We start from the raw sequence: 25,061 nt of genomic DNA, 5'->3' as shown, positions 1-25,061 counted from the left end.
CTGAAACTCCAGTACTCTGGCCACCTCATGTGAAGAGTTGACTCATTGGAAAAGACTCTGATGCTGGGAGGGATTGGGGGCAGGAGCAGAAGGGAACGACAGAGGATGAGATGGCTGGATGGCATCACTGACTCAATGGACGTGAGAGTCTGAGTGAACTCCAGGAGTTTGTGACGGACAGGGAGGCCTGGCGTGCTGCGATTCCTGGGGTGGCAAAGAGTCAGACACGACTGAGCGACTGAACTGAACTGAACTGAATCTTATCATTTGTACTGAAATAAAATATTCAAATTTATCATCTAAAAACAGAAGTTGGGGGGCTTCCCTAGAGGTCCAGCAGCTAAGAATCTGAGCTTCCACTGCAGAGGACGCAGGTTCCACCCTGGTCGGGAACCAAGCTCCTGAATTCCATTTGGTTGGGGAAGAAAAAAAGACATGGCACTCTAAAGAGCTTTTACAAAATATCTGCAAATATGCATTGAGTCTTGAAAATTTTTTAAACCTACTAACTCATTAATTATCTGTTTTAAAACCTGAATTCAGAAAAATTTTCATACACAAAGCAAAATACACAAATGACAAACTTGCAAATAAACCAATGGTCCAATCATGAAGAAACAGAAAAACAATATTATACCCCCATCTGATGGCATATTAAGCAGCTATTTACACTGGTTTGTCAAATGTGTGTATTAGAAATCTTTATGGATGATATATAGAGTAAAATATAAAGGAGTACAGTAAGTACAATTACAATTCTGTTTAACTGCAAAAAGGAAAAAATCATGAGTACAACCTAATGCATGGAAATTTAGGCTGGAAAACCAGAGTCTAGGAGGGGGAGAGAGAGGAAGGGGTATAAGATGAAGGTTGTAAAATGGTACCAAAAGCCCAGTTACAAGATGAATAAGTACTAGAAATGTAATGTATAACATGATACGAATAACTAACACTACTATTCTCATTGTAAGGAAGAAATACATTTTTTTCTATTTCTTTAAGGTTGTATCAATATGAGATAACAGATATTCATTAACCCTACTGTGGTAATCACTCCATGATGTATGTAACTCAAATCATTATGTTGTACACCTTTAACTTATACAGTGCTGTATGTCAATTATATCTCAACAAAACTAGAAGACAAAAATTAAAGAAAGAAATTAAGGCTCGAAGGAAATCTATTAATTTGGTTCAAAAGTAACTATAAATAAATATTTGCTATTATCAATGAGAACATACAGATTATATACTTTTTAAAAAGTTTTACTATTCAGGACACTTAGAATACTCCAAAGGAAGAACTCAGGTCAGAGCTAGGCTGCTGCTGCTAAGTCGCTTCAGTCGTGTTCGACTCTGTGCGACCCCATAGAGGGCAGCCCACCAGGCTCTACCGTCCCTGGGATTCTCCAGGCAAGAACACTGGAGTAGGTTGCCATTTCCTTCTCCAGTGCATGAAAGTTAAAAGTGAAAGTGAAGTCGCTCAGTCGTGTCCGACTCTTAGCAACCCCATGGACTGCAGCCTACGAGGCTCCTCCGTCCATGGGATTTTCCAGGCAAGAGGCTATCTATTCTTAATGTCTGTGTTCATCAGTATCTCTAAATTGCAGATTTTCAGGTGGCATACAACATGACAGAGTAATTCCTACTTTGTGTGTACACTGTGCAACCTTGTGTGAAACTGTGCTTCATGAAGCCCCAAACCCCTGAAATGTCTGTTACAGTTCCTGAGGGAGCAGTGTTCAGTGACATTTGGCTCTGTTTACAAATGAAAAGCCATGCAACCAGAGTAATGGTTTTTCTTTTTGGTCTGTTATTTTGTGATCCATGATAAAGATTCAAAAGTAGCAGCTACATGTACTATTCATGGAATTTAAGTTAACAACACAATATCTCAGTGTCAGTCTTTACTTGTCATCAATATATTGACAAGTGATTGAACTACCCATATAAACATCTGACTATCAGGCTATATAGCCCATAAGGTCAGAAAGAGTTGGACACGACTGAAGTGACTTAGCACTCGTGCATGGTCTACTACTGGAGAAGGAAATAGCAACCCACTCCAGTATTCTTGCCTAGAGAATCCTTCGGTCAAAGGAGCCTGGGGGGCTGCTGTCCATAGGATCGCACAGAGTCAGACATGACTGAAGCGACTTAGCATGCATGCATGCATGCATTGGAGAAGGAAATAACAACCCACTCCAGTACTCCTGCCTGGAGAATCCCAGGGACAGAGGAGCCTGGTGGGCTGCCGTCTATGGGGTCACACAGAGTCAGACACGACTGAAGCAACTTAGCAGCAGCAGCAGCAGCATGGTCTAGTACATGGGCTTCCCTGGTGGCTCAGACAGTAAAGAGTTTGGCTGCAATGCAGGAGACCAGGGTTCAATCCTCGGTTCGGGAAGATCCCTGGAGAAGGGAATCGCTACCCACTCCAGTATACTTGCCAGGAAATCCCATGGACAGAGGAGCCTGGTGGGCTACAGTTCGTTGGGTTGCATAGAGCTGTTAGTTGCTCAAACTGAGCAACTAACACTGTGGTCTACTACAATTGTACCTGAGTGTCTTTAGCATGTAAATAGCACACTGTTTTTTAGCACATAAATAACACAATATTTTTTATCACAAATGACCTTTCTTTTAATTAAATCACATTTTTCTTAATGTATGTAAGCAGATATTACCTATAAATTTCTTTTTTAATGTAGCAAAATAAGTATTATAAAACATACCACAGTGACTTCCCTGATGGTTCAATGGTTAAGAATTCACCTTGCAATGCAGGGGACACAGTTTTGATCCCCTGTTGAGGAATTAAGATCCCACATGCCTCAGAGCATAAGCCCATGTGCCATGACTAGAAGGCCCGAGTGCCACAACTGCTAAGCCCATGGACTTCAATGAAAGATCTCGCATGATGCAATCAAGACCTGATGCAGCCAAATACATTTTTTTAAAATAAATAAAACATGCTACCAAAAGGTGGGTTGGCTCTGACAGGATTTAGAATCTTAATTACAAACTTCTTTAAGATTCTTTATATATATTGCAAAACAAACTAGAAAGGTACTTTCAAGAAAGGATTTGGGACTTCCACGGTAGTCTAGAGGCAAAGACTTCCCACTGCCAATACAATGGACCAGGATTCGATCCCCTGTCCTGGAACTAGACGCCACATGTGACGATGAAGATAAAGATCTCACATGCCACAACTAAGACCCATAGGAGGAAATGGTTGGATGGCATCACCAACTCACCGAACATGAGTTTGAGCAAACTCTAGGAGGTGGTGGTGCACAGGGAAATCTGGCATGCTGCAGTCTACAGGGTCTCAAAGAACGGCTGAACAACAACAATTTATCGGATAATGTAACGCTCTAAGCGAACTTCACAAAATACTGACATATCTACTTTTCATTCATGTTATATTAAAAATTATTAGGAATTATATTTATCTGTTTTAATTGAATCACTGAAGTTAATTTTTCTTTAAAAAATTCCATTCTTGGGACTTCCTTGGTGGTCCAGTATTTAAGAATCTGTCTTACAGAAGAGGAGACGTGGGTTCAATCCCTGGTCTGAGAACTAAGATCCCACGTGGTGCAGAGCTACTGAGTTTGTACGCCTCAACTAGAGATAAACCTGTGCAATGCAACTATTGAGTTGAGCCTATGTGCTGCGACTAAGACCCAACACAGCCAAAAATAAGTTTTTTTAAAAAATTCTATTTTCAGCACACTCTGTGTACTAATATAATGTATTCAGCATTCAAATAAAAGATGTTCTGTTTTTAAAATAAATCAAATTAAACCAACTGTTGTCATCCACTGCCCATTTTGGAGTGTCAGTGTTCTTCATTTCTAACTGGTATGGTATCTTTCTCTATTGAGAATTTTTATGTGGTAAGAATTTGGGCCTCTCCAAAATCAGAAATAGTCAAAGCTAATCCCAGAGGCCTAAGGTCTGAGAAGTACAATCTTGAAGATCACATACAGCAGCAGAATCTCAGCAGTATTCTATGCTTTAGGACACAGGGTATAGCATAGTGGTATAGAATTCACCTGCCAGTGTCAGAGATGCACGAGACACAGTTTAGATCCCTAGGTCGGGACGATCCCCCTGGAGAAAGAAATGGCAACCCACTCCAGTATTCTTGCCTGGAAAACTCCATGGACAGAGGAGCCTGGCAGGCTACAGTCCATGGGTTGCAAAGACCAAGCATACACATACAGAAATGCAAAGCATCTCAAAGGCCTGGGGATCATCAAACCACAGGGTAGCTCCACAATTCATACTTTCACCTTAACTTTTATTTGCTCCTTCCACTGATAATCTCTGAACATTTGAATAAGGTTTGAAACAAGCCATATAAATTAGCACTCTTTATTTAAAAAGCAGTAGAAAATTTTAAATAACTCCCACATTCCCAATAACTTTGTCAGATAAAAGTATCAACAGAAATTTAGATACCTAATCCAATACAATGGTACTCCCATGGGGAGTGGGGACAGTGCATTATTGGTATTATTTCTTCACACTCAATGGGCTAATGAAAAATTTAGTTCAGCACATTACCAGGTCTAAAGAATGTTAATCTTCTTACAAAATTTTAAAAAAATAAAAATCACATCATTCCATTATTCCAAAATATTGCAAACCGTTAGCTTCTTAAGATACTCAATTTAAAATTATTTAAACATTTTTCATTCAAATATTTAATCTTTTGTTTTGTTTTAAATACTTTTAAATTTATTTTGGCTGTGTTGGGTCTTAGTCACAGCATTGGGGATCTTTACTGGTGGTACACAGATTCTTCTGCTGTGGAGAGCTCAAGGGCTCATGCAAGATCCCAGTTCCTGGAACAAGAATCAAACCTGCATTCCCCCAAATTGCCAGGCAGGGGATGTCCCAAAATATTTCCATTTTTTATTAAATAATGCTATTTATTTTTTCCAGTGTTCCTAATTTTCAGTCTGCTCCATGGCTTTTAATCTAAATGTTCAATCATACTTACCAATAAGAAAAAAATTATTTTAATTGCATATTTATTACCAAGAAGTGTATTTCATCCTCACAGTGTTCTCCCTTCACCCTGTCCCTTCTCTTCTACTTCCAATGAATAGTATTAAGGGCACAAGAAAGTGAAAGAAAGAAAGTCGCTCTCTTCTACTCACCAATACTAAATGTTCAATTATACTCACCTTCTCTTCTACTTCCAAGGAATAGTATTAGGGGCACAAGAAAGTGAAAGAAAGTGAAGTCGCTCAGTTGTGTCCGACTCTTTGTGACCCCGTGGGCTGTAGCCCACCAGGCTCCTTTGTCCATGGGATTCTCCCAGCAAGAATACTGGAGTGGGTTGCCATTTCCTTCTCCCGGGGATCTTCGCGACCCAGGGATCGAACCCAGGTCTCCTGCATTGCAGGCAGACGCTTTACCCTCTGAGCCACCAGGGAAGCCCAGTGGCACAAGAACTAACCATAAACCTTGCTTCAATCACTGGCGGACCATTACCATGATTTAGAGTACATGTGATTATTTTTCTAAATATATCAAATCAATTGGACAAAGACTCATTACCAATTGCTAATATACGGGGATCTTCTCCAACCATTAAAGATACAGCTGATAGAATTCTCCAACATGATGTACAAGTACTTTCTATTTCAAAATATTTTTTTTGCTTAAAATAATAAACAGAAAAGTACTTTACAAATTACTATTAAAAAAACACCATCTATATCAAGAATTAGAACACTGCCAGCATCCCAGAGACTCCTTAGATATTCCATCCAAATAGCAACCGCCTCCCTCATCTCTCAGCACAACACTGTGATAACCCTTTCTTTGCATTTTACTCAGTTTACATAATAGTACAAACTGCAAAGTGAAGCAAATATTATAATCCTGGCTTAGTGGATATACTTTGTACCTATTATGGGATACATACTTTAGACAAAAGTTTCACAGTCTGGACAACTACTGCTTCTGTTTTTCAGTCCAGTAGCAATGGAACCAACAGATTAACTAGGGTGGGTTTTCTTTTCTTTTTACATGACAACAAATCTTGATTTGAGAAATCATAATCAAGTACGGTACTTGTTTATAACAAGTGACATCAAACAATCAAAAATTACTGTATAGCAAAGGGTACCCACATATAAGTGCTGTGAGGGTGAGTCATGAACCAGAGTGTACAAGTGTGTAGGGAGGCCAGTGAGTAACTACCCAACAGCCCTCGCATCTAGGAACTGATTCAGTGCCAGAAAGCCATCTGAATGGCAAACAGTAACACGAGAAGAATTTTAAATAGCTTACAGCTGTAGAAAAAAGCGCTGTTACAGGCGCCGAACCTTTTAGTTATTTCCATCTGCTGTCATTTTGAACGTTAAATTGTAGGATGTAAAAATTAAATGAGAATCCTAAAAAGCTAGCATTTCTCCCAAACCATTTCAGGATTACCCTTCTCCACACTGGTCTAAGTTTGGTCTATGCAAGAATTTGTCTGTTTTAAAACTTTTCCTTGGGCTTCCCTGGTAGCTCAGTGGTCAAGAATCCACCTGCCAGTGCAAGAGATATGGGTTTGATCCCTGGTCCGGGAAGATAGCGCATGCCGCAGAGGAACTAAGCCTGTGCACCACAACTATTAAGCCTGTGCTCTAGAGCCCAAGAGCCCCAACTACCGAAGCCCGCACACCCCAGAGCCTGTGCTCTCCAACAAGGGAAGCCACCAAATTAAGAAGCCCACACACTGCAACAAGAGATGCCCCTGCTCATCACAACTAGAGAAAAGCCCACACAGCAACAAAGAGCCAGGAAAGCCAAAAACAAATTAATAAAACTACCAAAAGAAGTTCTTAATTAAAACAAACAAAAATAAATAAAACTTCCCTGTCAACCAATTTTCCTCATAACCTATCCAACAATGAATGACAAAATGCTTCTGTGTATAGTTTTCATAGCCCCTTCATGCTGCAACTAAAGATCTTGGATGCTGCAACTAAGACCCAGTGCAGCCAAATAAACATGTATTTTTTAAAAAGTGGTTAGGACTCTGTGCTTTTACTGCCAAGGTTCCAGATTCAAACCCTAGTCAGGGAATTAAGATCCCACTAGCCATGCAGCGTGGCCAAAACACAAAACAAAACAGTATGGTACTAGCACAAAAACAGACACACCGATCAAAGGAACCTACTAGAGAACTCAGAAATGAACTCACACTTATATGTCAACTAATCTATGACAAAGGAGGCGGAGGTAAGAACAAACAATGAAGAAAAGACAGCCTCTTCAATAAATGGTGTTCAAAAAACTGGACAGCTACATGAAAAAGAATCAAACTGAATTACTTTCTCATACAGAATACAAAAATTAATTCAAAATGCTGATTAAAGACTTAAAGGTCTGAAACCATAAAACTTGTACAAGAAAACACAGGATGCACACTCTTTGACATTGGCCTTAGCAATATTTGCGGGGTATGTCTCCTCAAACAAAGGGAGCAAAATCAAAAATAAACAAGTGGGATTACATCAAACTAAAAAGGTTCTGCACAGCAAAGCAAAGTATCAACAAAATGAAAAGGCAACCCACTGAATCATAAAAAATATCTGAAAACATCTATTATCTATAAAACAAAATATCAGAAAACATCTGAAAATATCTATTAAGGGGTTAACATCCAAACCATAAACTCATACAACTTAACATCAAAAAACAAACAGCCCAATTACAAAATGGGCAGAGAACCTGAATAGACATTTTTCCAAAGACATTTTGATGGCCAACAGATACACTGAAAAGATGCTCAATATCACTAACCACCAGAGAAATGTAAACCAAAACAATAAAGAGATACCACCTCCACCTGTCAGAATGGCTGCTGTCAAAAAACCAAGTTACAAGTGTTGGCAAGGACGGGGAAAAAAGGAAACCCTTGTGCACTGTTGGTGGGACTATACTGGAGCAGCCATTATCGAAAAACAATATGGAGGTTCCTCAAAAAGTTAAAAATAGAACTGCCAGCAATTTCATTTCTGGGCATTTGCCTGGAACAAACCAAAACTCGAATTCAAAAACATATATGCACTCCAATGTCCACTGCAGCATTACTTACAACAGTCAAGATTTGGAAACAACCTAAGCGTCCATCAATAGACAACTGGATAAAGATGTAATATCTGTATCTATAATGGAATATTACTTAGCCATAAAGGGGGAAGACGATCTTGCCATTTTTTTACAACACAGATGGATCTAGAGGGTATTATGCTAAATAAAATAAGTCAGACAGAAAAAGACAAATGCATCATCTCACTCACATGTGGAGTGTAAAAATTAAATAAACAAAATGAAAACAGATTCATAGATAGAGAACAAACAGGCTCTTGCCACAAGAGGAGTGAGGAGTGAGCAAAACAGGTAAAGGGAAGTAAAACGTGCAAAGCTCCAGTTATATAATTTTTAAAAAAATAGCCACAAGTATCTAATACACAGCATAAGGAATAGGGTCAAGAATAAGTTGTAATAGCTTTGTATAGGGGTAGATGGGTACTAGACCAATCGTGGTGATCATTTCATAATGTATGGGTGTGTGCTAAGTCGCTTCAGGCATGTCCGATTCTGTCCAATCCTATGGATTGTAGCCTGCCAGGCTCCTCTGTTCATGTGATTCTCCAAGCAAGAATACTGGAATGGGTAGCCATTCCCTTCTCCCAGGGATCTTTCCCAAGCCAAGGGTCAAACCTAGTCTCCTGTATAGCAGGTGGATTCCTTACCATCTAAGCCACCAGGGAAGCCCTTTTCCTAATGTATGCATATATCAAATCATATGCAGTCCACCTGAAACTAACATAATATTGTACATCAACTGTTTCAATTTATTAAAAAAAAAAACTCACATGTGCTCTCTCAGTTACATTCAGTCCAATGTTGTGTACTCTACCACTGTATTTTCTGAATCACCCTTCTCCATTCAAATAGAAAACAGAACTATGAAGAGGAGTGGGGGACACGGATGAGGCTACCACTGTGATGTTCCAAAATCATTCATCATTTAGCTTTCATCCTTGTTTATCACTCTGCACATACACTTTTTAATCCCCTGGTAAAAATGGACATGTTGACAGCTTTCTTTCTCCTCTTGACTAATCATCTGATTAAAATGACCATATTTTTCCTAAGTATACAGACACAAAGTACATGAATTTGAGGCAGGTAGAGGCAAGAGTACTTTCCAAGAGAAAGGGATATTTGAACAGTCTTGAAGAGAGGAAATTGGCTAGCCAAAATGAAAAAGAACATATGTAAAGGCCTAAGAAACCTTAATTATCTGAGGAATTCAAGACTACCATTTGGAACCGAGAGAGGTGGAAAACAGGTAGAATGGTAGTGGAAGTGAAGCTCGCTCAGTTGTGTCCGACTTTTTGCGACCCCATAGACGGTAGCCTACCAGGCTCCTCCATCCGTGGGATTCTCCAGTCAAGAATACTGGAGTGGGTTGCCATGTCCTTCTCCAGGAGATCTTCCCAACCCAGGGATCAAACCTCGGTCTCCCGCATTGCAGGCAGACGCTTTACCATCTGAGCCACCAGGGAAACTCAGAATGGTAGTGGAGGGGCTGGCCAAATCCACATTCTGATAGGCCACATTAAGGTACTCTTTTTATGCAAAAAACAACAGGAGAATCAATGATGAATGCTAAGCAAGTGAATAAAAATTGATCAAATCAACAATTTTTATACATCACAGTGAGAAAATGAATATACAAAGAACACAAACCCAATAGAAAACTGGGCAAAATAATTAAACAGAAATTTTCACAGGAGCCAAAAGTCCCATTAGCATATCAGGAGTATGTACCATAAATATCATTAGTCACCAAGGAAAAGTGTAATTAAACCATAATGAGATACCATTTCATAGATCTGGAGGGACAGTAAACTGATTCAACCTCTTCCAAGAATTTTGGCATCAAAAATTCCTTTACTAGGCATCCATGCCAGGAAACTCCTTATCCAAGTTGTCACATGTACATGGGTGTGGAATGCGAAATTTTTCATAATATCCAAAAACTAGAGTCGGACACAACTGAGTGACTTCACTTTCACTTTTCACTTTCCTGCACTGGAGAAGGAAATGGCAACCCACTCCAGTGTTCTTGCCTGGAGAACCCCAGGGACGGGGGAGCCTGGTGGGCTGCCGTCTGTGGGGTCACACAGAGTCGGACACAACTGAAGTGACTTAGCAGCAGCAGCAGACACAAACTAAATGTGCATTGATAGAATGGATCAGGACTTCCCTGGTGGCACAGTGGATGAGAGTCCACCTGCCAATGCAGGGGACACAGGTTTGATCCCTGCCCCAGGAAGATTCCACATGCTTCGTAGTAACCAAGCATGTTTGCCACAACCACTGAACATGTGCTCTAGAGCCCGTGGGCCACAACTACTAAAGCCTGCACACCTACAGCCTGTGGTCCTCAACTAGAGAAGCTGCTGCAATGAGAAGCCTTCACACTGCAGTGAAGAGCTGCCCCCACTCACTGCAGCTAGAGAAAGCCCCCGCGCAACAATAAACACCTAGAGCAACCAAATCAACTAAGATTTCAAAGAACAGAACGGTTCAATAAATTATACATTTTAAAATATAGGAAATTACTAAAGCTATACATAGTACCGTAAATGAATCGTATAAATAATATTCAGAGTAATAAAAAAGAATATATACAATATGATTCCATTTACTCAAAGCCTTGTATCATTCAGAGATAGAGATGAATAGTAAGGTTATAAAGAAAAGCAAAAAAATAACAAAAATTCAGTAAAGAAGAGCTTGGGGAGAGGAAGGGAGATTGATAGAAGAAAGCACCTATGATTAATCTGGCTGTTATGCAGAGTTGTTCACTTTTCATCATTCTTTAAATTATAAATTTAGGTTCTCATGTGCTCTTCTGCCTAGATGCTAAATTTCACACTCTTTTAAAATGGATTAACAGCAATAACAGATGTAAAGCTCCTCAGCAGCACCTACCCTGAAGAATCCATTTGATGGGAACCCATTCCCCATTTTACCGTGCCTATGACCTCAGGGTTAATGATAATCAAACCCAAGCCCTAGATTTTTTCTATCATCAGCAATTGCTTCCTTTCCAGCATTATTCCTACCTAAGAATCCTAACTATCCTCATGGCCCTAACTACTACTCCTCACCAGCTTTTCTGTATCTCTAGATTCCAGGAGGGAAGTGACATTAGCATCTGCAGCAAGGAGTTGTGATCCTGCTCAGCTCTACTCTTTTGCTGAAATCTAAATAGTGAATTCCTGAATGACAGAGACATGTTCTGTCATCTTTGCGGTTCTTTGTCCACCATATCTGATACAGGACCTCAGTAACTATTTCCTAAATGATGAATAAATAAATACTTACATTACAGAGCTAAGCTACTAGTGGAAAATAAGATTAAAGTTTAAAATCAAGTTGGTGCTTTCTCAGGTTCCCTAGACCCTTTCACATTCTAAAAAAGAATCTTCAGGAACAAGAGAAAGACAATTCCAAAGTTGCTTTAAAATCTTTGCCACAAAAAAATAGTAGATCTGTAGTCATCACCTGTATATTATAACCTCCATTAATGAATAATTCTTAAAACTCTGAAAATAAAAGTTAGACCTTTCTTCAAAGTAACATAAATGATTTCTCATTTCAATTTTTACTATTATAATTTACTATTATTTTCTTTTAAAACTTACACTTAAGTGGGAGGGATAAATTGGGACATTAAGATTGACATATACACACTACTTCATTAGTTACCTGTATACCTATATAAAATATTTTACGTAAAATAGGTAACTAATAAGAACCTATCTACTCAGTAGTATGTGATGGCCCATACGGGAAAAGAATGTTTAAAAAAAAAAACAACAAGAGTGGATATATGTATAATTGATTCATTTTATTGTACACCTGAAACTAACACAACACTGTATTGCAAATCAAGTATATGCTAATAAGAATTTTTTTTAAAACTTACACTTAAAATGTACTCTATGTATAATGCATAAAACTAGTTCATCCTCAACATAAACGAGAACAAGGCAGTCATTTATATCGCCTTATATATACTACTTCCTCTGTCATGTGGCAGTCAAAAGGCTAAGTGAGATGCTTGCAGCAAAGAAAACAGTTTTGAAAGGTCATGCTACGCAGACAGCAGAATTTCTATCACAATATCCTTACTGTCTGTGGCAGACTATATGACAATCTAACCACAGTTATTTTCTGAGTTAAAGCAAAAAGCATGTTATCAAAGAACCAGAAACAGTAGACACTCAACAATATAATCTTTATGAACATTTTTCTAATGCATAAACATCCAGTGCATGTTAAACAAAAAGAATCCTGAGGCAACGAACTGGGAGAAGAGGAACTAGTAAAAAGTAGAATACAAGTTTAAACCACTCAGTTTATTCATAATGTTCACAAAACATGATAAGCAGCCTCTAAAATAAACTTTTTCAAGTTTATTATTACCATATGATGCAGTTAAAACATAAGATTTACCTAGGAAATGCAAAATTATAACAATATTGAAGCCAATGAATATGATCTATTTCAATATTTCCAAATCTTAATGACAACTGCAAACAAGGTACAAAGTTTTGAAAACCTCTCTGCAGAAACTATAATCCCATCAGCACTTTTTTTTTGCTTATTAATAACTTTGATTGGTCTTCTATCCATCTGAACAAGGAATGTCTTTCCCAACTATTAAACAGACAATGTGTCAGTCAACAACACAATGAAAATCTCTCCACCTCCTTATAAAATTTCCAATTTCCAAATACATCTGTTGGGGGAGGGGAAGCATTCTAACTCATTTAATCATCCTGTCCAATCCTTGGAAATCATGGTTATTCCTACTCAGAAATTAACACACATAGCTTTCTCTTAAGCCAAGTAAAGGTCCTTAGTTACAGTAAACATCACAGTCAGATTACACAGAATAAGTTTTGGGCAATGCATTCTTTTCAAAGCCCCATAATTTTCATTTTTGTGAGGATCTCTCACTAAAATTTATTAATAACTAGGTGTTTTGCCTGGCAAATCCCAGGGACAGGGGAGCCTGGTGGGCTGCCATCTATGAGGTCGCACAGAGTCTGACACGACTGAAGCGACTCAGCAGCAGCAGCAGCAGGTGATAACTTTCTTTACCAGTTCTGACCTGGCAACAGAGCATGAAGATTTGTGTTCCTTCTAAGACTACTAGAAAACAATCTATGATAAACCTCCTTTTAAGAAAATATACTTAAAATGTTCCACTACTCAAAATCAAAAACACACTATAAACCAAATTAAGACAAAGATGTGAAGAAATTGTAAACCCTTGTATATTTCTGGTGGGAATGAAAAATGGTGCAAACACTGAAAGAGTATGGTAGTTCCTAAAATATTTAAATAGAATTACCATATGATCCAGGGCTTCCCTGTGGCTCAGCTGGTAAAGAATTTGACCGCAATGCAGGAGACCTCGGTTCGATCCCTGGGTTGGGAAAATCCCCTGGAGAAGGGAAAGACTACCCACTCTTAGTATTCTGGCCTGGACAATTCCATGGACTGTATAGTCCATGGGGTCACAAAGAGTTGAACACGACTGAGCAACTTTCACTTCACTTCACTTCACTTCACCATGCTGCTGCTGCTAAGTCGCTTCAGTCGTGTCCGACTCTGCGTGACCCCATAGACGGCAGCCCACCAGGCTCCCCCGTCCCTAGGATTCTCCAGGCAAGAACAATGGAGTGGGTTGCCATTTCCTTCCTCAATGCATGAAAGTGAAAAGTGAAAGTGAAGTCGCTCAGTCGTGTCCGATTCCTAGCGACCCCATGGACTGCAGCCCACCAGGCTCCTCCGTCCGTGGGATTTTCCAGGCAAGAATACTGGAGTGGGGTGCCATTGCCTTCTCCTCACTTCACCATATAATCCAGCAGTTCTACTTTTCTTGGAATATAACCCAAAAGAATGAAATGCAAGCAGTCATATGGATATCTGTATACTCATGTTTACAGCAGTATTATTAACAATAGCCAAAGGTGGAAATAAGTCAAATTTGACTCAATAGATGGGTGGAAAAACAAAATGTGGTACATATTAATACATACAATGGAATATTTATTCAGCCTTAAAAGAGACATTGTGATACATGCTAAACAGATGAACCTTGAGGACACCTATGCTAAGTGAAGTAAACCAACCATGAAAGGACAAACACTGTATGATTGCACTTACAAGCCCTAAACAGAATAGGCAAATTCTCAGAGACAGACAACTTCACAGAATAAGGGTTATCTGGGTTTGGGGGTGATACAATAAGTTGTGGAGATGGATAGCGCTGATGGGTGCACAACACCATGACTATATTTATGTCAGGAAATTATACACTTAAAAACAGTTAAAATGGCCAATGTTTAGGAAGAACATGTTGAGCTCTTTCCAAATGCCCATATTTGTACATATCCCAAACTTAAGGATCCCTTCATCTATAAAATGTGGATAACTTCCATTTTAGAGGGAAGGTGTTGATAGGATGAAATATGATGATAAAGTAAGAACAACAAAGTCATGTAGAGTTGTGGATGGCTTAACATTTATTTAAGCTCATTTATCTGAAAACGTGCCCCACTGGAGAAGGGAATGGCAAACCACTACAACATTCTTGCCTTGAGAACTCCATGAACAGTATAAAAAGGTAAAAATGGGAACGGGCTTCCCTTGTGGCTCAGACAGTAAAGCATCTGCCTATAACGTGGGAAGCCTGGGTTCAATCCCTGTGTCAGGAAGTTCCCCTGGAGAAGGAAATGGCAACCCACTCCAGTATTCCTGCCTGGAAAATCCCATGGACGGAGGAGCCTGACAGGCTATAGTCCATGGAGTCACAAAGAGTTGAACATACCTTTGTGAAAGACCAATTATTATGACTAGGACTTCCAACTAGAAATGGGCCCATAGAAATGAAAGCTCAGAGTCCTAACCACTGGACTGCCAGGAAATTCCCAGGAAAAGGTCTTTAAGACCTTTATGTTACTTCTGTACTATGACACCATCTCTTAGTCAATCACAATGTGGTTTGGAAATCTCCTTTTTATTAAAGTTTTTAAAAAGGGAGTACTCTTTCTCAATGTATAGATAGAAGCAACAGCAAAAGAAGGGACCTTTGACAATATGAAATGAAACAATTAATTCTTTCAATACTTCTCAGTCTCTGTATCTGCTGTAAGTAAAGAAAAGCGAGCAATGACTGTACAGATGAAACTGAACATTCAGATGCTTTGTACACATGAAGAAGCACACCTAATTCATATATAGCAAATGTTAACTTACCATACCAAATGAAAATAATAATAGTCAAATGATCAATTTTGTTATGCACATTTTACAATTTAAACAGAGACTTCCCTGGTGATCCGGTGGTTAAGAATCTATCTTGCAATGCAAGGGACACAGGTTCAATTCCTGTTCAGGGAGCAGCTGAACCTGTGACCCACAACTACTGCGTCTATACACTCCAGAGCCCATACCACAGCTTGAGAGCCATGTGTGCCTCTACTGACACCCCCATGCTCTGGGGCCCACGCTCCCCAAGTAGAGAATGTCTGTGCGCCACAACGAAAGGCCTTGTGTGCCGCACCTAGGACTCAACATAGCCAAATAAATAAATATTTTTAAAATAAAATAAAATCCAAATAAATTTATCCATCAGGAATTACAAGCCCTCCATGTATCCAATTCACCTTTTTCTACACTTCCTTCTTTCCTGTGGTATTAAAAAAATCTGTTTTATTGTATTAAATTCATCTCCTGGAGTAGAAAATAGCAACTCACTCCAGTGTTTCTACCTGGAAAATTCCATGGACAGAGAAGCCTGCTGGGCTACAGTCCATGGGGTCCCAGAGTCGGACATGACTGAACACGCGCGCGCACACACACACACACAAAATGCTAAAATACTTTCCACGTGGCTAACTTTCCCAATGATTGCTGTCTTATTTCCTGCACAAACTTCTTGAAAAACATTCTATTTTATTCTTCATGCTTCTTTGTATTTTGTAAAACCATTTGCTTAACCTCTTATAACTCATCTTGGTCTATTCAACCTGTTCTCGCAGATTAAGAATCTCATACTAATTACTATGTTACTTTATTATATAATTAACCTAATAATTATTAATTATTAGGTTATGTTTATACCTTAAAGAGGTTATTGAATTTAATTAATCTTAATGCCCTTCTAGGGTATTAAAATCCATAATCTTTCTAAGCATCTCATCCTTCTTCATACTTTTCTTATTTTTCCTTTATTGATTCTTTTTAACACCAATATTTATAATAGGCATTTCTAAAAGTTCTGTGCTTTACCTTTTTCTCTCTGCTAGGATACTAGAAATGTTACCTACTTCCACAGCTTAAGCTCCATGTGAATTACTCCAAAGTTTGTATCTTTGGGCCCTAAATTATCATTTTTCTAAATTTTAGTCTCATATTTCCACATTTAGGGAGACACTCTGAAAGTTCTACCTGTACTTCCAAAATCAAAATAGGTCTAACAGAATTCATGTTACAGTCCCATCCGCTTGCCCCATAATAACCAGTCTTTCTTTGTGGTTTCCTTACTTTTCTTATGCTACTATCACACTTCTAGCCACGCAAAATCCTACATTCATATACATGATTTCTCTCTTCCAGATGCCCTGTCAAACCTGCCTTTTAAATCTATCCTGCTCAATGAACTCACAAACCACCAACATCCACTCCCACCCCCAACTCAGGTAATCATTATTTCACTTTTGTAGCACTTATCACGGAGAAGGCAATAGCAACCCACTCCAGTGTTCTTGCCTGGAAAATCCCATGGATGGAGGAGCCTGGTAGGCTGCAGTCCATGGAGTCGCTAAGAGTCAGACGCGACTGAGTGACTTCACTTTCACTTTTCACTTTCTTGCATTGGAGAAGGAAATGGCAACCCACTCCAGTGTTCTTGCCTGGAGAATCCCAGGGACGGGGGAGCCTGGTGGGCTGCCGTCTATGGGGTCGCACAGAGTCAGACACGACTGAAGTGACTTAGCAGCACTTATCACAGTGATGAGTGCTGTTAAACACCTAACTTGCCTGCTAGACTACGAGCCCCATATAACAAACAAGTTATACCCAGGCAGGGAATATCTGGACCCTGTTAAAGGTATAACTAGGGTAGACCATGTAATTTATCACACAAAACAGTTAAAAAAAAAAAAAAAAAGGCATAAAAATAGTTCAGCAAATACACAATGTTGTATGTCAATTATATCTAAATAAAGCTGGGGGGAAATATTTGGGCATTAAATTCTCTATAAGAAGCTTGAACCAAGATATATATTGGTTTATATATATATATAATATATGTATGTTAATAGTTATACACTATAACTACAGTGCTTAGAGAAATGATTGCTACATACTAAGTACATACCATATATTGGTTTAATAAATCACTTAAGAGGTAAAATGTTCACTTTTTCAACTTCTCTTCACTATTTACTGCAAACTTACTTTTAGCAACAAACATAGACAGAAAATGGCCTCTAACCGTCTAGCAATGACCTCTTAACTGCTAAATCCGAAAAGCTCTCAGTTTTTAATTAACCTCTCTAAAAATCTTTAAATATTACTGACCGCTCCTCTCTCCTTCATGAAGTTGTGTTAAAATATGTGGTAAACATAATCCTAAGTATCAATCTTAAAACAAAGCTTACGATTTCCTTCCTATGTCCACCCTAGAAGAACTAAATGATTTAAAATGTAACCAATATTCAGATCTTCCTTCTATATTTAACTACTGAAAAAATAATATAATAAAGATGTGAAACTCATACTTACCTTGAAATGAGAGCCCCCATTTCAGTGTTTTAGAAAAACAGACGGCATTACTTGTTTTTTTGAAAGTGAAGTTTTCATGGAAGACTTTTTCAGATTAGAAGATACACTACAGAAAAAAGGGTAAAGATAAAAAATATTAATACCTAAATGGACTAAATTAAAAATAATTATATCACTTATATAACATAATTGCTTATAACTCGGTAATTTTGAATATGGGAAAAACACAGAAAACACATAAACCACAATATTTAACAAAATGTTAGAGCTGAAAGGGAATTAAGTTCATATCCTATTCACCTATCTGATCTCTTATGTAGATCACCTCCTCTTTCTTGAAACCTCTTTTCTGTAATATACTAGTTATCTTTCTACTTCCCAAGCCACCCCTCCATCTACGTCATAAGTGGCTAACCATGAGTAGCTTTCCCCTTACTTTTTAATGTAATCTTTGACACACACAAAATATATGGAAAGATGAATGTAAGCAAGCATAAAATGAACACAGTAAATTGTAAATCACCACATAAGAACACCAATAACATAATCTAAGTGCTTCTGTCCTCCTAACCTTCATCCTAATTATGTATTATCCCATCATTTTTTAAAATATAACACTGTCACATATGCACATGTCCTTAAATAGTATTTTGTTTAGGTATGTGTCCTCCCCCAACCCATCATCATTTTTTCAGCTTGATAAACTGGTACGCTGAATGAAATATTTGGGGATGTGAATTTTTTCACGTAATATTTTTCTCTGTTTTATCCATGTTACATTTTCACTGCCTTATATGGTATTCCATAATATAAATATGCCACAATCTATTTATCTGTTCTGTTGACAAACATTTGTATGCCTTACTTTTTTGCTTTTATCAACATTACGATTCAAGTAGCCAGGTATACTTTTACAAGACTGTCTTTGGGATATGCAAAGTGGGAAACTGGTGGGTCACAGGGCATCCAAATTCTCATCTATCAAAAATGCCCAAGTGCCTTCAATTGGATCACCTTACCAATTCACCAGCAGCATATGAATATGTATTCTCCAATACTAGGTAAAATCAAATTTTATAATTTGTGGCAGTCAGTCAGTCAGTCAGTCAGTTCAGTTGCTCAGTCGTGTCCAACTCTTTGCGACCCCATAAACCGCAGCACGTCACGCCTTCTTGTCCATCACCAACTCCCAGAGTCCACCCAAACCCATGTCCATCAGGTCAGTGATATCATCCAACCATCTCATCCTCTGTTGTCCCCTTATCCTCCTGCCCTCAATCTTTCCCAGCATCAGGGTCTTTTCGCATGAGTCAGCTCTTCGCATCAAGTGGCCAAAGTATTGGAGTTTCACCTTCAACATCAGTCCTTCCAATGAACATGCAGGATTGATCTCCATTAGGATGGACTCGCTGGATCTCCTTGCAGTCCAACGGACTCTCAAGAGTCTTCTCCAACACCACACTTCAAAAGCATCAATTCTTCGGCACTCAGCTTTCTTCACGGTCCAACTCAGACATCCATACATGACCACTGGAAAAACCATAGCCTTGACTAGACGGACCTTTGTTGACAAAGTAATGTCTCTGCTTTTTAATATGCTGTCTAGGTTGGTCATAAAAAACTTTCCTTCCAAGGAGCAATCGTCTTTTAATTTCATGGCTGCAATCACCATCTAGTGATTCTGGAGCCCAGAAAAATAAAGTCAGCCACTGTTTCCACTGTTTCCCCATCTATCTGCCATGAAGTGATGGGACCGGAGGCCATGATCTTCGTTTTCTGAATGTTAGCAGGAATCACAGGAGAGCATAACTGTTGCTATTAAACTTGAAAATCTTCATTTGAAAACTTCAAAACAAAATTTGGCTAGGAAGCAAATAATTTAATTCCAGTCTTGGTTTTTTTGCTTTTGAAATAAAGTCAATAATATGCTTTCTAAAAGGAAAGGAATGTTATAATTTTAGAGTAATGTCAACATATATCAAACTGCTTACTTTCCCAAAAGTAAGGGAATTAGTCAACTCAAAAATTACCAACATGCTGGTGCAGGATGTTGACAGTGAGGGAGGCTATGTGGCCGGGTGGGGGGAGGGGGGCGGGGGAAGGTTGCATATATGGGAACTATGCACTTCCCATTCAATTTTACTGTAAAACTAAAACTGCTCTTTAAAACAAACCAAAAAAAAGTCCATTTAAAAGGGAAAAGAGAAAAGGAAAGCAAAAAGTAATAACTAATTTAATACAGGTTATAAATGAATGTAAGTATACTGTTTACTCTTGTTCAACAGTCAATTACTCTGACTTACTCAAACACAGAATTAAATACAATTAATTTTTAAAGTTCCTAGTATCCTTTAGATTAAAACAATGTTATTAATAACCTAACACATGAAGATCCACTCAAAATTTTATTGTCAAAAGAAAACAGAACTTACTAAGAGAACTTCTAACCCTAACCGTAACCCTAACCCTAAATTTTAAAGGGGTGGGGGTGGGGGAGAGAATTTCAAAAGCTCATCCAAAAGCACTGAGAATGGCACAGGATGATACCAAAACCCCCACACAGAGCACCACAACCAGAGAAACCTGCAAGACCCAATGACACCCAGCACAGTCAAAATTAAAAAAAAAAAAAAATATATATATATATATACACATTCCAACATAAAAAAGAAACAAACTCACATATACAAACTAACAATTGGGGGGGGGGGGGGCGGGGGTGTGACTGCCGAAGGGGATAAAGAAATACAAACTACTATTATGTGGAAGATCCCCAGAAGGGGGAAGATCCCCAAGAGAAGGTAATGGCAACCCACTCCCCCGTATTCTTGCGTGGAGAATTCCATGAACAGAGGAGCATGGGGATCTACAGTCCATAGGGTTGCAAAGAATCGGACACAACTGATTCACACACACACACACACACACACACACACGCAAAGAGTTGGAAACATCTAATACACACCGATAGGAGCTACTCCACGTTCAAGGTCAGGCGGGACGACAGTGAGGAGATACCCCTCGTCCAAGGTAAGGAGCAGCGACTGTGCTTTGCTGGAGCAGCCGTGAAGAGATACTCCACGCCCAAGGTAAGAGAAACCCAAGTAAGATGGTAGGTGTTGCAAGAAGGCATCAGAGGGCAGACACACTGAAACCATACTCACAGAAAACTAGTCAATCTAATCACACTAGGACCACAGCCTTGTCTAACTCAATGAAACTAAGCCATGCCCGTGGGGCCACCCAAGACGGGTGGGTCATGGTGGAGAGGTCTGACAGAATGTGGTCTACTGGAGAAGGGAATGGCAAACCACTTCAGTATTCTTGCCTTGAGAACCCCATGAACAGTATGAAAAGGCAAAATGATAGGATACTGAAAGAGGAACTCCCCAGGTCAGTGAATGCCCAATATGCAACTGGAGATCAGTGGAGAAATAACTCCAGAAAGAATGAAGGGATGGAGCCAAAACAAAAACAATACCCAGTTGTGGATGTGACTGGTAATAGAAGCAAGGTCCGATGCATAGGAACCTGGAATGTTAAGTCCATGAATCAAGGCAAAATGGAAGTGGTCAAACAGGAGATGGCAAGAGCGAACATCGACATTCTAAGAATCAACGAACTAAAATGGACTGGAATGGGTGAATTTAACTCAGATGACCATTATATCTACTACTGCGGGCTGGAATCCCTCAGAAGAAACGGAGTAGCCATCATGGTCAACAAAAGAGTCCAAAATGCAGTACTTTGGATGCAATCTCAAAAACAAGAGAATGATCTCTGTTCGTTTCCAAGGCAAACCATTAAATATCACAGTAATACAAGTCTATGCCCCAACCAGTAATGCTGAAGAAGCTGAAATTGAACGGTTCAATGAAGACCTACAAGACCTTTTAGAACTAACACCCAAAAAGATGTCCTTTTCATTATAAGGGACTGGAATGCAAAAGTAGGAAGTCAAGAAACACCTGGAGTAACAGGCAAATTTGGCCTTGGAATATGGAATGAAGCAGGGCAAAGGCTAATAGAATTTTGCCAAGAGAATGCACTGGTCATAGCAAACACCCTCTTCCAACAACACAAGAGAAGACTCTACACGTGGACATCACCAGATGGTCAACACTGAAATCAGATTGATTATATTCTTTGCAGCCAAAGATGGAGAAGCTCTATACAGTCAGCAAAAACAAGACCAGGAGCTGACTGTGGCTCCGATCATGAATTCCTTATTGCCAAATTCAGACTTAAATTGAAGAAAGTAGGGAAAACCACTAGACCATTCACGTATGACCTAAATCAAATCCCTTATGATTATACAGTGGAAGTGAGAAATAGATTTAAGGGACTAGATCTGATAGATAGAGTGGCTGATGAACTATGGACGGCTGCGAAGAATATAATCAATCTGATTTCGGAGGTTCGTCAAGGCTGTGGTTTTGCCAGTGGTCATGTATGGATGCGGGAGTTGGACTGTGAAGAAGGCTGAGTGCCGAAGAATTGATGCTTTTGAACTGTGGTGTTGGAGAAGACTCTTGAGAGTCCCTTGGACTGCAAGGAGATCCAACCAGTCCATTCTGAAGGAGATCAGCCCTGGGATTTCTTTGGGAGGAATGATGCTAAAGCTGAAACTCCAGTACTTTGGCCACCTCATGCGAAGAGTTGACTCATTGGAAAAGACTCTGATGCTAGGAGGGATTGGGGGCAAGAGGAGAAGGAGACGACAGAGGATGAGATGGCATCACCAACTCGATGGACGTGAGTTTGAGTGAACTCCGGGAGATGGTGACGGACAGGGAGGCCTGGCGTGCTGCGATTCACGGGGTCGCAGAGTCCGACAAGACTGAGCGACTGAACTAAACTGAACACACACAGGAAGTTAGGCATGAGCAATAGAGGAGTAGCCTATTGAAAAGGATGCAATCTGATCTCTAAACCCCACCTAAGACACGCCCAGGAGCGCTCACAGATATGCTACAAAAAATAACCACAGGGATCATTCCAAGTCCTGCCCATGCGCCCTAGGCACAATGTGGATACAAACTAGCCATAGGGGCTTCTCCAACTCCGACACAAGAGCCACTGATGCAAAGCTGTGTCCTCAAGTAACCTTACGCAGCCAGGGGCCCATTATGGGTTCATAAATATTCTATACTTACATACAACTGATCATAACAGACTGAATTATCGGAAAGACACACATAGTACAGCTTGTTGTTATGCCACATGCAACTGTCAATCAAAACAGTTCACGCCTACCTAGATGAACATGTAACAGCCCAATTTGGCAGGGTCCCAGACATAACCCCTTCCCTGATTGGCCTTGAACGTACACCCAATTTGCATTCCCTTTCCTGATTGGTGGCGGGTACAAGCCCTATTTTGCACAGGGTAGAACCAAGAGGAAGTACAAAAAGGAAAGCCAAGAGGGATTGCTGCCTCTCCTTCAGGGTTGCCTTCTCCCAAGTCTCGGGTGTTCACTATCCACTGTCTCCGTAATAAAAGTGCTGTCTGCCTGAGCTGTAACCAGTCTGTTGTTTCAAAATCTTGCTACAAGACAAGAGCTGAGAAATCCTGCTTGCTTGAGCTACAGTAATTATAATTAGTCTTTGATGCAAAATCTTTGTTATGACGACACAAAAACTCACGGATAGAAATAAACTGACCTGTTGCTCAGACTAAGCGTCTGTCTACAATATGGGAGACCCGGGTTCAATCCCTGGGTCGGGAAGTTCCCTGGAGAAGGACATGGCAATCCACTCCAGTACTATTGCCTGGAAAATCCTACGGACAGAGGAGCCTGGTAGGCTACAGTCCATGGGGTCACAAAGAGTCGGACACGACTGAGCGATCTTCACCGTTGCTATTATATATAAAATAAGCTACAAGGATATACTGTACAGCACAGGGAGTTTAGTCAATATTTTACAAGAACTATAAATGGAGTACAAATGATAAAATGTTTGAATCATTATGTTGTACATATACCTGCAAACTAATATAAACTAATATTTTAGATTGACTATCTCAATAAAATAAAATAAACCAATAAACAATGTTGATATTTTAAAAATAACTCTGTGGGGGGGGGAGGGTGATTTGAGAGAATGGCATTAAAACATGTATAATATCATATAAGAAACCAATCGCCAGTCCAGGTTCAATGCAGGATACAGGAAGCTTGGGGCTGGTGCACTGGGATGACCCAGAGGGATGGTTTGGGGAGGGAGCTGGGGGGGGGGGGGGGGGGGGGCAGGATGGGGAACACGTGTACACCCGTGGCGGATGCATGTTGATGTATGGCAAAACCAATACAATATTGTAAAGTAAAAAAAATAAAATAAATAAATAAATTTTAATAAATAAAGTTAATTTATTAACTTTGGAAAAAAAATAAAAATAACAATTCTTAAAATACTTATTTTTGGCTGCACTGGATCTTCATTGCTGTGTGCAGGCTTTCTCTAGTTGTGGAGAGCTGGGACTACTCTTTGCTGCAATGCACAGGCTCCTCATTGCATTGGCTTCTCTTGTTGAGGAGCAGAGGCTCTAGGCACTCAGGCTTCAGTAGTTGTGGCTTAGTTGCTTTTTGACATGGGTAATCTTCCTGGACCCGTGATCAAACCTGTGTCCCCCACTTTAGCAGGGGGATTCTTAACCACAAGATCACCAGGGAAGTCCATAAAAATGATATAATTAAAAATTAAATTCTAAAAATCACTTCATAGTGGAAGTGCTAATCTCTCTCCTTTCCCTACTGGACCAAGAGCATTCCTCACATACTACCAAAAAGTCCTAGCCCTACATCAAAGGAATGTAATCTCTATTCTAACACTTATTTTTATAAAATGCAATTAGAAAACTCAGAATATTCTTTGAGGGAATTCCCTGGTGGTCCAGTGGTTGCTGCTGCTGCTAAGTCACTTCTCTGTGCGACCCCATAGACGGCAGCCCACAAGGCTCCCCCATCCCTGGGATTCTCCAGGCAAGAACTTAGGACTCTGCATTTCCACTGCAGAAGGCACGGAATCAATTCTAGTGTGAGATCATGTGGGAGCTAGTATCCCACATGCTGAGCGGTCCAGCTCTCCTCCCAAAAAAAGTTTCTTTGATAACCATGAAATCGAATACTTCTTGATTATCCAAGAAATAATCAG

At 39.6% G+C, this 25,061-nt stretch overlaps 1 protein-coding gene across 2 annotated transcripts in view; it reads right to left on the bottom strand.

Annotated features, from left to right (window-relative positions):
- PIK3CB (phosphatidylinositol-4,5-bisphosphate 3-kinase catalytic subunit beta) overlaps positions 1-25,061 on the bottom strand; it is a 180,479-nt gene that overhangs the window by 113,105 nt on the left and 42,313 nt on the right. For both annotated transcript variants that reach the window (XM_006069974.4, XM_025290968.3), the window contains exon 2: positions 17,908-18,013. The gene's annotated coding sequence lies outside the window, so the exon portion shown is untranslated. The remainder of the gene's footprint in view (positions 1-17,907; positions 18,014-25,061) is intronic.

Source organism: Bubalus bubalis, chromosome 1 (genome assembly GCF_019923935.1).
Source record: "Bubalus bubalis isolate 160015118507 breed Murrah chromosome 1, NDDB_SH_1, whole genome shotgun sequence".
Taxonomy (NCBI): domain Eukaryota; kingdom Metazoa; phylum Chordata; class Mammalia; order Artiodactyla; family Bovidae; genus Bubalus; species Bubalus bubalis.
Note: the sequence above shows the minus strand (reverse complement) of the source record. Positions and strands in the feature narration are given on the sequence as shown.